Genomic DNA, 14,269 nt, shown 5'->3' with positions numbered 1-14,269 from the left:
CTGCAGAGTTCCTCCAGCAGAATGTTTGTTGGGCTAGGGTTAAATGAATTGTTGAAATTATTCTTGGTGCAAACAGGAAAAGGTGAGGTAAATACTTTCCCAAGTAACAGGAGGAAAAACATGGGTTCTTCATCAAAGCAGTTTAGAAAAAAAAAGGAATTGAGTAGCAGGAAATAATATAATGACTCAACGGGATAAGGTAATGTGACATCAACCATCTTGACTCTGCCACACCTTGTTCCAATTCCAACCTCACTCCTTCCGAACACTCTGCTCTCCACTTCCTCCACACCAATCCCAACCTCACTATAGAATCCGCTGCTAAGGGCAGCGCTGTAGTAGTCTGGCATACTGACCTCTACCTTGCCGAGGCACAGCGACAGCCTATTTACCCCTCGAATATAACCCCACTAAGGAGCACCAGGCCAATGTGTCCCACGCCATCACCAACCTTATCAGCTCTGGGGATCTCCCATCCACTGCCACCAACCTCATAGTTCCCACACCCTGCACTTCCTGTTTCTACCTCCTACCCAAGATCCACAAATCTGCCTGTCCAGGAAGGCCCATTGTTTCAGTTTGCTCCTGCCCCACCGAACTAATTTCGGCATACCTTGACACTGTTTTATCCCCCCCTTGTTTAATCCCTTCCACTTCTCATGCTCTGGATTTTATCAATGATTTCAAGTTCCCTGGCCCCCATCTTCTTATTTTCACCATGGATATCCAGTCCCTATATACCTCCATCCCCCACCAGGAAGGTCTCAAAGCTCTCCATTTCTTTTTGGATTCCAGACCCAACCAGTTCCCCTCTACCACCACTCTCCTCCGTCTAGCGGAATTGGTCCTTACTCTTAATAATTTCTCCTTTGGCTCCTCCCACTTCCTCCAAACTAAAGGTGTAGCCATGGGCACCCGTATGGGTCCCAGCTATGCCTGCCTTTTTGTTGGCTTTGTGGAACAGTCCATGTTCCAAGCCTATACTGGTATCCGTCCCCCACTTTTCCTTCGCTACATCGACAACTGCATTGGTGCTGCCTCCTGCATGCATGCTGAGCTCGTTGACTTCATTAACTTTGCCTCCAACTTTCACCCTGCCCTCTAATTTACCTGGTCCATTTCCGACATCTCCCTCCCCTTCCTTGATCTCTCTGTCCCTATCTCTGTAGACAGCTTATCTACTGATGTCTACAATAAGCCCACGGACTCTCACAGCTACCAGGACTATTCTTCTTCCCACCCTATTACTTGTAAAAATGCTATCCCTTTCTCACAATTCCTCCATCTTCGTCGCATCTGCTCTCAGGATGAGTCTTTTCATTCCAGGATGAAGGAGATATCTTCCTTTTTTAAACAAAGGGCTTCCCTTCTTTCACCATCAATTCTGCCCTCAAACGCATCTCTTCCATTTCATGCACATCTGCCCTCACCCCATCCGTCCACCACCCCACTCGGGATAGGGTTCCCCTTGTCCTCACCTACCACCCCACCAGCCTCCATGTCCAACATATAATTCTCTGTAACTTCCGCCATCTCCAATGAGATCCCACTACCAAGCACATCTTCCGCCCCCCCCCCCCCACTTTCTGCTTTCCACATGACTCCCTTGTCCATTCATCCCCCCCATCCCTTCCCACCGATCTCCCTCCTGGCACTTATCCTTGTAAGCAGAACAAGTGCTACACCTGCCCTTACACTTCCTCCCTCACCACCATTCAGGGCCCCAGACAGTCCTTCCGGGTGAGGCGACACTTCACCTGTGAGTCGGCTGGAGTGGTATACTGTGTCCGGTGCTCCTGGTGCGGCCTTTTATATATTGGTGTGACCCGACACATACTTGGGAGACCGTTTTGCTGAACACCTATGCTCTGTCTGTCAGAGGAAGCAGGATCTCCCAGTGCCCACACATTTTAATTCCACATCCCGTTCCCATTCCAATATGTCAACCCATCACCTCCTCTACTGTCGAGATGAAGCCACACTCAGGTTGGAGGAACAACACCTTATATTCTGGCTGGGTAGCCTCCAACCTGATGACATGAACATTGATTTCTCTAACTTTTGTTAATGCCCCTCTTCCCCTTCTTACCCCATCCCTATTTTTTTCTCTCTCTTTCCCTCTCACAAAAACTCCTTGCCTGTTCTCCATCTTCCTCTGATGCTCCCCTCCCCCATTCTTTCTTCCAAGGCCTTCTGTCCAATGATACTCCCCCTTCTCCCTTTTGCCAATCAACTTCCCAGCTCTAAGCTTCATCCCTCCCCCTCTGGTTTTCTCCTATCATTTCGGAACTCCGCTCCCCCTCCCACTTTCAAATCTCTTACTATCTCCCTTTTCCGTTAGTCCTGACGTAGGGTCTCGGCCCGAAACGTCGACAGTGCTTCTCCCTATAGATGCTGCCTGGTCTGCTGCATTCCACCAGCATTTTGTGTGTGTTGCTTGAATTTCCAGTATCTGCATATTTCTTCGTGTTTGTGTATGGAAGCGTGAATTCATTTGCTGATTCCATCACCTTTAAGACTGCTCCTTCTCTCTTTCTTTTCACAAGTGCTCTCACATCACTTGTCACTTCCACTCACCTTTCCGAAGCAAGCAGTCTCCACTTTCTTATCCATTCTTCCGTTCACGTTGCCACTGATGTCAGCATTTCTACAATGGGAGCTATTTATCTCACAGTTGTCCTTAAGGGACATGACGAGCACTGGGGGTGTTCTTCTCAAAAAGCACAGCTTGCAGAAGATGGTGTGTAGGTAAGATAATGAAAGACAGAAAATTCAATAACTGAATTACAAATCTCGAACAGAAATCAGTGATTTTCAGATGTTGATTAGAAAATCTCTGACTTAGCCATGACTAATATCATATCCTTTTCTTTTGAATGTACAGCAAATATTCTTCAGCATGCATGAAAAATTTCGTAAGAAACCTTTTTCCTTCTATGGGTACATCTAACACAAGAGTACATCAGCTCAATATTTTCACTTTGCTGAGTTCACAGAGAGTTATTTTGATGGTGATTAACAACTCACAAGTGAATAATGAGTGGACTGAGTTGCATTTCTCCTCTAGGGAGTTTGTGTGGGGATGGGGTGGGATTAGGTGCACCTAACCCTTGTTCAGTTGGACCTAGAGACCACACCTTATGTCTGTTGTTGAAATGCATCGCAACCTAGCCAGGTAGAACATGTCCTTGGAGCTTTGAGCACCATACTATTAGGGAGGAGGTACTTCATTTCAAACATTCAGCCCTTGAACCAGCTAGTAAAACCCTAATCAATACAGTGTAAAACACTGCGAACATCTTGACTACTTTGCACTAAAATAGACTTCCTTTTCTAATTGTGTTCTCTCTTGTAAAAATGGGCATAATATTGAAAACATTGGATCATCACGTCTGTCATGTTATCTGTCTGTTTGCTTATACATAGCCACATCTCACATGATTAGCCTTCACCAAGCAGGTGAAATGATTTAGAGATGATATAATCTATGGAAACACTACAACTCTGAAAGATGGAACACAAAACCCAGTGGCAATGTCCTCCTGACATCACTCAACTTTGCAACCACACAATCTGAGCAAAACCCTCTGAACACTACCCCTTCTGAGCACTCTGCATATTAGTGATCCTACTTTGTATTACTCCTACACCGCCTTCCCTTTCTGTGCAGCCAGTTCCATTTGCCAGATATCTGCCCTCACTCCATCTTCCCCCTGCTTTAACAGTGATAGAAACATAGAAAACCTACAGCACCATACAGGCCCTTCCGCCCACAGAGTTGTGCCGAACATGTCCCTACCTTAGAAATTACTGGGCTTACCTATAGCCCTCTATTTTACTAAGCTCCATGTACCTATCCAAAAGTTTATTAAAAGACCCTATTGTATCCGCCTCCACCACCATTGCCGACAGCCCATTCCACGCACTCACCACTCTCTGCGTAAAAAAACTTACCCCGACATCTCTGTACCTACTCCCCAGTACCCCTTGTGGCAACCATTTCAGTCCTAGGAAAAAGACTCTGACTATCCACATGATCATCTTGTACACCTCTATCAGGTCACCTTTCATCCTCCTTCGCTCCAAGGAGAAAAGGCCGAGTTCACTCATCCTACTCTCATAAGGCATGCTCTCCAATCCAGGCAACATCCTTGTAAATCTCCTCTGCTCCCTTGCTATGGCTTCCACATCCTTCCTGTAGTGAGGCGACCAGAACTGAGCACAGTACTCCAAGTGGGGTCTGACCAGAGTCCTACATAGCTGTAACATTACCTCTCGGCTCCTAAATTCAATTCCACGATTGATGAAGGCCAATTCACCATACTCCTTCTTAACCACAGAGTCAACCTGCGCAGCTGCTTTGAGTGTCCAATGGACTCAGACCCCAAGATCCCTCCGATCCTCCACACTGCCAAGAGTCTAACCATTAATACTATATTCTGCCATCATATTTGACCTACCAAAATGAACCACTTCACACTTATCTGGGTTTAACTCCATCTGCCACTTCTCAGCCCAGTTTTGCATCCTATCAATGTCCTGCTGTAAACTCTGACAGCCCTCCACACTATCCACAACACCTCCAACCTTAGTGTCATCAGCAAACTTACTAACCCATCCCTCCAATTCCTCATCCAGGTCATTTATAAAAATCTGAGTTCCTCATTTCCTCACCTACCACCCCACAAGCCTCTGCATCCAGCACATCATTCTCTGAAACTTCCACCATCTTCAACAGCACTTTACCACCAAAGATATCTTTACCTTCCCCCAACCCCCACTCTCAACTTTCCACAGTGATCCCCTTGTTAATTCATCACTCCTAATTAATATTCTTGCAAGCAGCAGAAATGCTATACCTGTCCATTTACCCCTCCCTCACTTCCATTCAGAGCCCCAACCAATCCTCTCTGGTGAGTCAACACTTCATCTCAAATCAGTTGGGGTTGTCTACTATAATCGGTGCTCCCAATGCATCCTCTTCTATGTTGCTGAGACCTAACATAGACTGGGGGATCGCTTTCTCAAATATCTTTGCTCCATCCACAAAAAACAGGATTTTATGATAGCCAACCATTTTAATCCCAATCCCCATTCCCATTCTGACATGTCAGTCCCTGGCCTCCTCTGCTGCCAAAATGAGACCACTTGGAGTTGGAGGAGCAACACTTCATATTCCAACTGGGTAGCCTCCAACTTGATGATGTGAACATCGACTTCTCTAACTTCTGGTAAGTTTTTCCCCTCTCCCTTCCTTCTTCTTCCATTCCCCACTCACATCTGCTCGCCTCCTCAGTTGCTTCAGTTGTTTTGATTTGATCCAGATGTACAATCAGAGTTATCCATTGGGGAAACAGGCCCCCCAGCCCAATTCATCCATGCTGTCCAAGTTAGCTACCTGAGCTGGTCTCTCTTGAACCCAGATTGGGATTAGGTTTCAACCATGATCTCAGTTTTGCTCATTTTCAAACCATCTGATCTTGAGGAGAAGCTGTCTCCAAGGCTTTATAAAAACATGAATAATGCTAACAATTCGAGTTAGTCATATTCTGATCATTAGTTATCTGGATGTTGTTTGACTAACCTCACAAGAATTACACAATCTGTCAAGAATAAAAGAGGAGATAATTTACAATTTTCCTTGGCTAATTGACAAAATGAATAAATATAAGGCACTTCTTTTTGCAGTATTTATGAAGCCAACTTTTTTTAGAGCACAAGCACACAAGTCATTTATAGTGTCACAATTCTATGCACTGTATAATGTAGTGGAACAACAAATTACATTACTCTTGGCAATATCAAAAAATACAACTCATTATAAAGAAAATGAGAAACTAAGCAAGCTCCAGTAAGAAAATGTAAAAACATGATTAAGGCAGGTTTTGAGAAGATTGCTAAACCTAGACACAAGGTAAGGAATTTTCTAATATACAGTATTTCTGTTCTTTGCACACTTTTAAAAATCTATTCAATATATGTATACTGTAATTGATTTACTTGTTTATTTATTATTTTTAAATTTTATTTATTAGCATTATTATTTTTCTCTTCTAGATTATGTATTGCATTGAACTGCTGCTGCTCAGTTAACAAATTTTCACAACACATGCCGGTGATAAAAAACCTGATTCTGATTCTGATTAAGTATTTCCAAATTATTGGGAAATAACGTACTGAGGTGCCTGTGGAGATAGGCCAGATAAATTTTGTACCATGGGTAAAGGCAAAATTGATATAGAAGCAATCTTGGATTTAATTCAGTCACTTGAAATAAGAGACTGTGTGTTTCATAGAATTAGCAATGTGGCAGTGAAGATATCCAGGAAGTTGAGGTGTACGTGTGCTGGCCCTCCTTGGACAGACCGCTATTCAGGTAGACAAGTAAGGGATCAAGAAGTCTAGAGATCATTGACAGTGCCAGACCGAGCTTGAATAGGATGATCTTGGAGAATGAGAACTTTCACTTTTAATGAAGCATATTTTGATGCTGGCACATTTTGTGTTACTTACCTTCTTGAACAGTAACATGAAAAGAGCCATTTTGTGCCGAAGGGAGACAAATTTCAGGACTGAGTTGAGGATGTGTTGTCGTTTAACTTACACCTAACAATAAAGTAGTGAAGTTTGTATTGAGCAGACCAGAACTTAAAATACTTGTGAAAATAACTTACAAAAACATACATTTTATTTACAAAGAGAAAGTCCGCAGATGCTGGAAATTCAAGCAACGCACACCAAATGCTGGAGCAACTCAGCAGGCCAGGTAGCATCTATGCAAGAGTACAGTCAATGTTTCAGGCCAAGACTCTTTCAGCAGGACAATAAATTTTATATATTCCATTTAAGCTCTAATTTTGTAAACATTAATTTGCATACAGAATTTGGTCAATGCATCACATGAGATGATTCACCTGAACATTTATGACTAAACAATTAAGAAATAGGCTTACTTTAGTGGTTGGTAAGTTGATGGAGATGATCCTGAGAGGCAGGATTTATGAAAATTTGTTGAGGTATAATATGATTAGGAATAGTCAGCATGGCTTTGTCAAAGGCAGGTTGTGCCTGACAAGCCTGATTGGATTTTTTGAGGATGTGACTGAACACATTAATGAAGGTAGAGCAGTAGATGTAGTGTATATGGATTTCAGCAAGGCATTTGATAAGGTACTCCATGCCAGGCTTCTTGAGAAAGTAAGGAGGCATGGGATCCAAGGGAACATTGTGCTGTGGATCCAGAACTGGCTTGCTCACAGAAGGAAAAGAGTGGAAAGCGGCCAGTGATTGAGTGGGCCAGTGAAGGAGTGGAGATTTGAGGCTTGTTCCCAGTTAGTCTTTGCAATGCCTCCTGAGACGGTGATGTGCCTCTCCTGTGAGATGTGGCAGTCTTGGGGGAGCTCCCCTCTCCCGCAGAGTCACATCTGCCAGAAGTGCATGCGGCTGGGCAATCTGGAAGACCGTGTGAGGAATCTGGAGCAGCAGCTGGATGACCTTCGACTCATAAGGGAGAATGAGGCAGTCATAGATGAGAGCTACAGGGAGGTAGTCACACCTAGGCTGTCGGAAGCAGATCGTTGGGTGACAGTCAGAGGGGGGAAAGTGAAGGTGAGTAGACAGGTAGTGCAGAGCACCCCTGTAGCCATTCCCCTGAATAATAAGTTTACCGTCCTGGATGCTGTTGGTGAGGACGACTGACCAAGTGTGAGCCACGGTGGCAGGGCCTCTGGCACTGAGTCTGACCCTGTGGTGCAGAAGGATGGGACAGAGAAGAGGAGGGCTGTCGTCATTGGAGACTCTATAGTCAGGGGAGAAGACAGGAGATTTTGTGGACGTGAGAAGGAAACCCGCATGGTTTGTTGCCTCCCGGGTGCCAGGGTCTGGGATGTCTCTGACCGAGTGCATGACATCCTGGTACGAGAGGGAAAGCAACCAGAAGTCGTGATACATGTTGGGACCAATGACATAGGCAGGAAGAGGGATGAGGTCCTGAAGTGTGAGTTTCGGGAACTAGGCAGAAGGCTGAAGAACAGGACCTCAAGGGTGGCGTTCTCAGGATTGTTGCCAGTACTACGTGATAGTGATGGTAAGAATTGGAGGAGATGGCAGTTGAATGCGTGGCTGAGGAGTTGGTGCAGGGAGCAGGGTTTTAGATTTTTGGACCATTGGGATCTTTTCTGGGGAAGGTGGGACCTGTACAGATTGGATGGTTTGCACATGAACTCGAGGGGGAGCAATATCCTTGCTGGTAGGTTTGCTAGCCTGGTTCGGGAGGGTTTAAACTAATTTGTGAGGGGAATGGGACCTGGAGCGATAGAGCAGTGAAAGAAGTGCATGGAGTAAAGCCAGATCTAACATATAGAGAGGCTTTGAGGAAAGAGCAGCAGAATAAAGGGTATAAAGGTAGTAAGGTAGAAGGGCTAAAGTGTGTGTACTTCAATGCAAGAAGCATCAGGAACAATGGTGATGAACTGAGAGCTTGGATACATACATGGAATTATGATGTAGTAGCCATTACGGAGACTTGGCTGGCACCAGGGCAGGAATGGATTCTCAATATTCCTGAATTTCAGTGCTTTAAAAGGGATAGAGAGGGCGGAAAAAGGGGAGGAGGGGTGGCATTACTGGTCAGGGATACTATTACAGCTGCAGAAAGGGTGGGTAATGTAGCAGGATCCTCTTTTGAGTCAGTATGGGTGGAAGTCAGGAACAGGAAGGGAGCAGTTACTCTACTGGGGGTATTCTATAGGCCCCCTGGTAGCAGCAGAGATACTGAGGAGCTGATTGGGAGGCAGATTTTGGAAAGGTGCAAAAATAACAGGGTAGTTATCATGGGTGAATTTAACTTTCCTAATATTGATTGGCACTTGATTAGTTCCAAGGGTTTAGATGGGGCAGAGTTTAAGTGTGTCAAGGATGGATTCCTGTCACAGTATGTTGACAGGGGGAATGCTAGATCTAGCATCTAGTTCGTTACCTAATACTAGATCTAGTATTAGGTAATGAACCGGGTCAGGTCACAGATCTGTCAGTGGGTGAGCATCTGGGGGACAGTGATCACCGCTCCCTGACCTTTAGCATTATCATGGAAAAGGATAGAATCAGAGAGGACAGGAAAATTTTTAATTGGGGAAGGGCAAATTATGAGGCTATAAGGCTAGAACTTGCGAGTGTGAATTGGGATGATGTTTTTGCAGGGAAATGTACTATGGACATGTGGTCGATGTTTAGGAATATCTTGCAGGATGTTAGGGATAAATTTGTCCCGGTGAGGAAGATAAAGAATGGTAGGGTGAAGGAAACATGGGTGACAAGTGAAGTGGAAAATCTAGTCAGGTGGAAGAAGACAGCATACATGAGGTTTAGGAAGCAAGGATCAGATGGGTCTATTGAAGAATATAGGGTAGCAAGAAAGGAGCTTAAGAAGGGGCTGAGAAGAGCAAGAAGGGGACATGAGAAGGGCTTGGCGAGTAGGGTATAGGAAAACCCCAAGGCATTCTTCAATTATGTAAAGAACAAAAGGATGACAGGAGTGAAGGTAGGACCGATTAGAGATAAAAGTTGGAAGATGTGCCTGGAGGCTGTGGAAGTGAGTGAGGTCCTCAATGAATACTTCTCTTCGGTATTCACCACTGAGAGGGAACTTGATGATGGTGAGGACAATATGAGTGAGGTTGATGTTCTGGAGCATATTGATATTAAGGGAGAGGAGGTGTTGGAGTTGTTAAAATACATTAGGACGGATAAGTCCCCGGGGCCTGACGGAATATTCCCCAGGCTGCTCCATGAGGTAAGGGAAGAGATTGCTGAACCTCTGGCTAGGATCTTTATGTTCTCGTTGTCCACGGGAATGGTACTGGAGGATTGGAGGGAGGTGAATGTTGTCCCCTTGTTCAAAAAAGGTAGTAGGGATACTCCAGGTAATTATAGACCAGTGAGCCTTACGTCTGTGGTGGGAAAGCTGTTGGAAATGATTCTTAGAGATAGGATTTATGGGCATTTAGAGAATCACAGTCTGATCAGGGACAGTCAGCATGGATTTGTGAAGGGCAGATCGTGCCTAACAAGCCTGATAGAGTTCTTTGAGGAGGTGACCAGGCATATAGATGAGGGTAGTGCAGTGGATGTGATCTACATGGATTTTAGTAAGGCATTTGACAAGGTTCCACATGGTAGGCTTATTCAGAAAGTCAGAAGGCATGGGATCCAGGGAAGTTTGGCCAGGTGGATTCAGAATTGGCTTGCCTTCAGAAGGCAGAGGATCATGGTGGAAGAAGTACACTCAGATTGGAGGGTTGTGACTAGTGGTGTCCCACGATCTGTTCTGGGACCTCTACTTTTTGTGATTTTTATTAACGACCTGGATGAGGGGGTAGAAGGGTGGGTTGGCAAGTTTGCAGATGACACAAAGGTTGGTGGTGTTGCAGATAGTGTAGAGGATTGTCAAAGATTGCAGAAAGACATTGATAGGATGCAGAAGTGGGCTGAGAAGTGGCAGATGGAGTTCAACCAGGAGAAGTGTGAGGTGGTACACTTTGGAAGGACAAACTCCAAGGCAGAGTACAAAGTAAATGGCAGGATACTTGGTAGTGTGGAGGAGCAGAGGGATCTGGGGGTACATGTCCACAGATCCCTGCAAGTTGCCTCACAGGTAGATAGGGTTGTTAAGAAAGCTTATGGGGTTTTAGCTTTCATAAGTCGAGGGATAAAGTTTAAGAGACGCGATGTAATGATGCAGCTCTATAAAACTCTAGTTAGGCCACACTAGGAGTACTGTGTCCAGTTCTGGTTGCCTCACTATAGGAAGGATATGGAAAGCATTGGAAAGGGTACAGAGGATATTTACCAGGATGCTGTCTGGTTTCGAGAGTATGGATTATGATCAGAGATTAAGGGAGCTAGGGCTTTACTCTTTAGAGAGAAGGAGGATGAGAGGAGACATGATAGAGGTATACAAGATATTAAGAGGAATAGACAGAGTGGACAGTCAGTGCCTCTTCCCCAGGGCACCACTGCTCAATACAAGAGGACATGGCTTTAATGGAAGGGGAGGGAAGTTCAAGGGGGATATTAGAGGAAGGTTTTTCACTCAGAGAGTGGCTGGTGCATGGAATGCACTGCCTGAGTCAGTGGTGGAGGCAGATACACTAGTGAAATTTAAGAGACTACTAGACAGGTATATGGAGGAATTTAAGGTGGGTGGTTATATGGGAGGCAGGGTTTGAGGGTCGGCACAACATTGTGGGCCGAAGGGCCTGTAAAGTGCTGTACTATTATCAACCCAGATAAGTGTCAGGTGGTTCATTTTGGTAGGTCAAATATGACGGCAGAATATAGTATTAATGGTAAGACTCTTGGCAGTGTGGAAGATCAGAGGGATCTTGGGGTCTGTGTCCATAGGCCACAGGCTGCGCAGGTTGACTGTGTGGTTAAGAAGGCACATGATGCATTGGCTTTCATCAACTGAGGGACTGAGTTCAAAAGCCGAGAGTTAATATTACAGCTGTATAGGACCCTGGTCAGACTCCACTTGGAGGACTGTGCTCAGTTCTGGTCACCTCACTACAAGAAGGATGTGGAAACTATAGAAAGGGTGCTGAGGAGATTTACAAGGATGTTCCCTGGATTGGGGAGCATGCCTTATGAGAGTAGGTTGAGTGAACTTGGCCTTTACTCTTTGGAGGGATGGAGGATGAGAGGTGACCTGATAGAGGTATATAAGATGATGAGAGGCATTGATCGTGGGGATAGTCAGAGGCTTTTTCCCATGGCTGAAATGGCTAACATGAGAGTACATAGTTTTAGGGTGCTTGGAAGTAGGTACAGATGGGATGTCAGGGTAGGTTTTTTTACACAATGAGTGGTGAGTGTGTGGAATAGGCTGCCGGTGACTGTGGTGGGGGTGGAAACAATAGGATCTTTTAAGAAGCCCCTGGATAGGAACATGGAACTTAGAAAAATAGATGGTTACGGATAACCCTAGGTAATTTCTAAAGTAAGTACAGCATTGTGGGCCAAAGGGCCTGTATTGTGCTGTAGGTTTTTTAATGTTTGTAAACAGAACAAATTTTACTAGTAAAATATAAGTTTCATTTATGAGGTAAATGAACGGAACTATTCCTATCTTTAAAATGTCTTTGGAATAATAAGTAATTATTATAATAATGACTAGAAAATCCAGCAATCTGTACAGAATATAGTTATTTTAATGTATGCTCCAATTTTCAATGACAAGAACTTGAGCATTTGCACCTGAGATAACTGATAACTTTTCATGCTCTCTTCTCACTGCTGCTATCAGGATGAAGTTACAGGAGCCTCAGGACTCCCACCACCAGGTTCAGGCACAGTTATTACTTCTTAACCATGATGCTTTTGAACCAGAGGGGATGATTTCACTTGTCCCACACTGAACTGTCCCGACAATCTATGGACTCACTTTCAAGGACTCTTCAACTCATATTCTTGATATTTATTGCTTATTTATTTACAAACCCCATTTCCAGAAACATTGGGATATTTTCCAAAATGCAATAAAAACAAAAATCTGTGATATGTTAATTCACGTGAACCTTTATTTAACTGACAAAAGTACAAAGAAAAGATTTTCAATAGTTTTACGGACCAACTTGATTGTATTTTGTAAATATACACAAATTTAGAATTTGATGGCTGCAACACACTCAACAAAAGTTGGGACAGAGTTAAAATAAGATTGAAAAGTGCACAGAATATTCAAGTAACACCGGTTTGGAAAGCTCCACATTAAGCAGGCTAATTGGTAGCAGGTGAGGTATCATGACTGGGTATAAAAGTAGCGTCCATCAAAGGCTTAGCCTTTGCAAGCAAGGATGGGTTGTGGCTCACCCCTTTGTGCCAAAATTCATGAGAGAATTGTTAGTCAGTTCAAAAGGAACATTTCCCAATGCAAGATTGAAGAGAATTTAGGTCTTTCAACATCTACAGTACATAATATTGTGAAAAGATTCAGAGAATTCAGAGACATCTCAGTGCGTAAAGAGCAAGGTCGGAAACCACTGTTGAATGTGTGTGATCTTCGAGCCCTCAGGCGGGATTGCCTAAGAAACCGTCATGTTACTGTGACAATTATAGCCACCCGGGCTCGGGAGTACTTCGGAAAACCATTGTCACTTAACACAGTCCATTGCTGCATCTAGAAATGCAACTTGAAACTGTATTACGCAAGGAGGAAGCCATACATCAACTCTATGCAGAAACGCCGGTGAGTTCTCTGGGCCCGAGCTCATCTCAGATGGACCAAAAGACTGTGGAACCGTGTGCTGTGGTCAGATGAGTCCACATTTCAGCTAGTTTTCGGAAAAAACGGGTGTCGAGTTCTCAGTGCCAAAGATGAAAACAACCATCCTGATTGTTATCAGCGAAAGGTGCAAAAGCCAGCATCTGTGATGGTATGGGGGTACATCAGTGCCCACAGCATGGGTGAGTTGCATGTATGTGAAGGTACCATTGACTCTGAGGCGTATATTAGGATTTTAGAGAGACATATGTTGCCATCAAGGCGACGTCTCTTCCCGGGACGTCCATGCTTATTTCAGCAGGACAATGCTAGACCACATTCTGCAGGGGCTACAACAGCGTGGCTTTGTAGACACAGAGTGCGTGTGCTTGACTGGCCTGCGGCCGGTCCAGATCTATCTCCTATTGAAAATGTATGGTGCATCATGAAGAGGAGAATCAGACAACGGAGACCACGGACTGTTGAGCAGCTGAAGTCTTATATCAAGCAAGAATGGACAAAATTTCCAATTGCAAATCTACTACAATTAGTATCCTCAGTTCCAAAACGATTAAAAAGTGTTATTAAAAGGAAAGGTGATGTAACGCAATGGTAAACATGCCTCTTTTTCCATCTTTTAATTATCATTATTAATAACAACAAAATAAAATTGATACATAGATAATGAGATTACACACATACATATTTCAACTAACTATAAAAGATTACAAGAACAATGATTACAGTATAAATGAGTATTCCCACATCATAAATGATACAATATACAAATAGACAAGGCAAACCTAAGTGTATCATAATATAAAATAAAAAAAGAAAAAGAAAAAAAGAAAAAATCATTATGCAAAAAGCTAATCTAAAAATCTAATAACTAATAGAAGAGAAAAAAAAACAAAAAAGAGAAAAAAAATAGAAAAGAGAGAAAAAAGGGCTGTTTATAATATCTCACAAAAATACAAAATCATCAGTGTCGTCAACTCCGATCCTCTTGAC

The sequence above is a fragment of the Hemitrygon akajei genome, chromosome 5, assembly GCF_048418815.1.
Source record: "Hemitrygon akajei chromosome 5, sHemAka1.3, whole genome shotgun sequence".
Taxonomy (NCBI): domain Eukaryota; kingdom Metazoa; phylum Chordata; class Chondrichthyes; order Myliobatiformes; family Dasyatidae; genus Hemitrygon; species Hemitrygon akajei.
Note: the sequence above shows the minus strand (reverse complement) of the source record.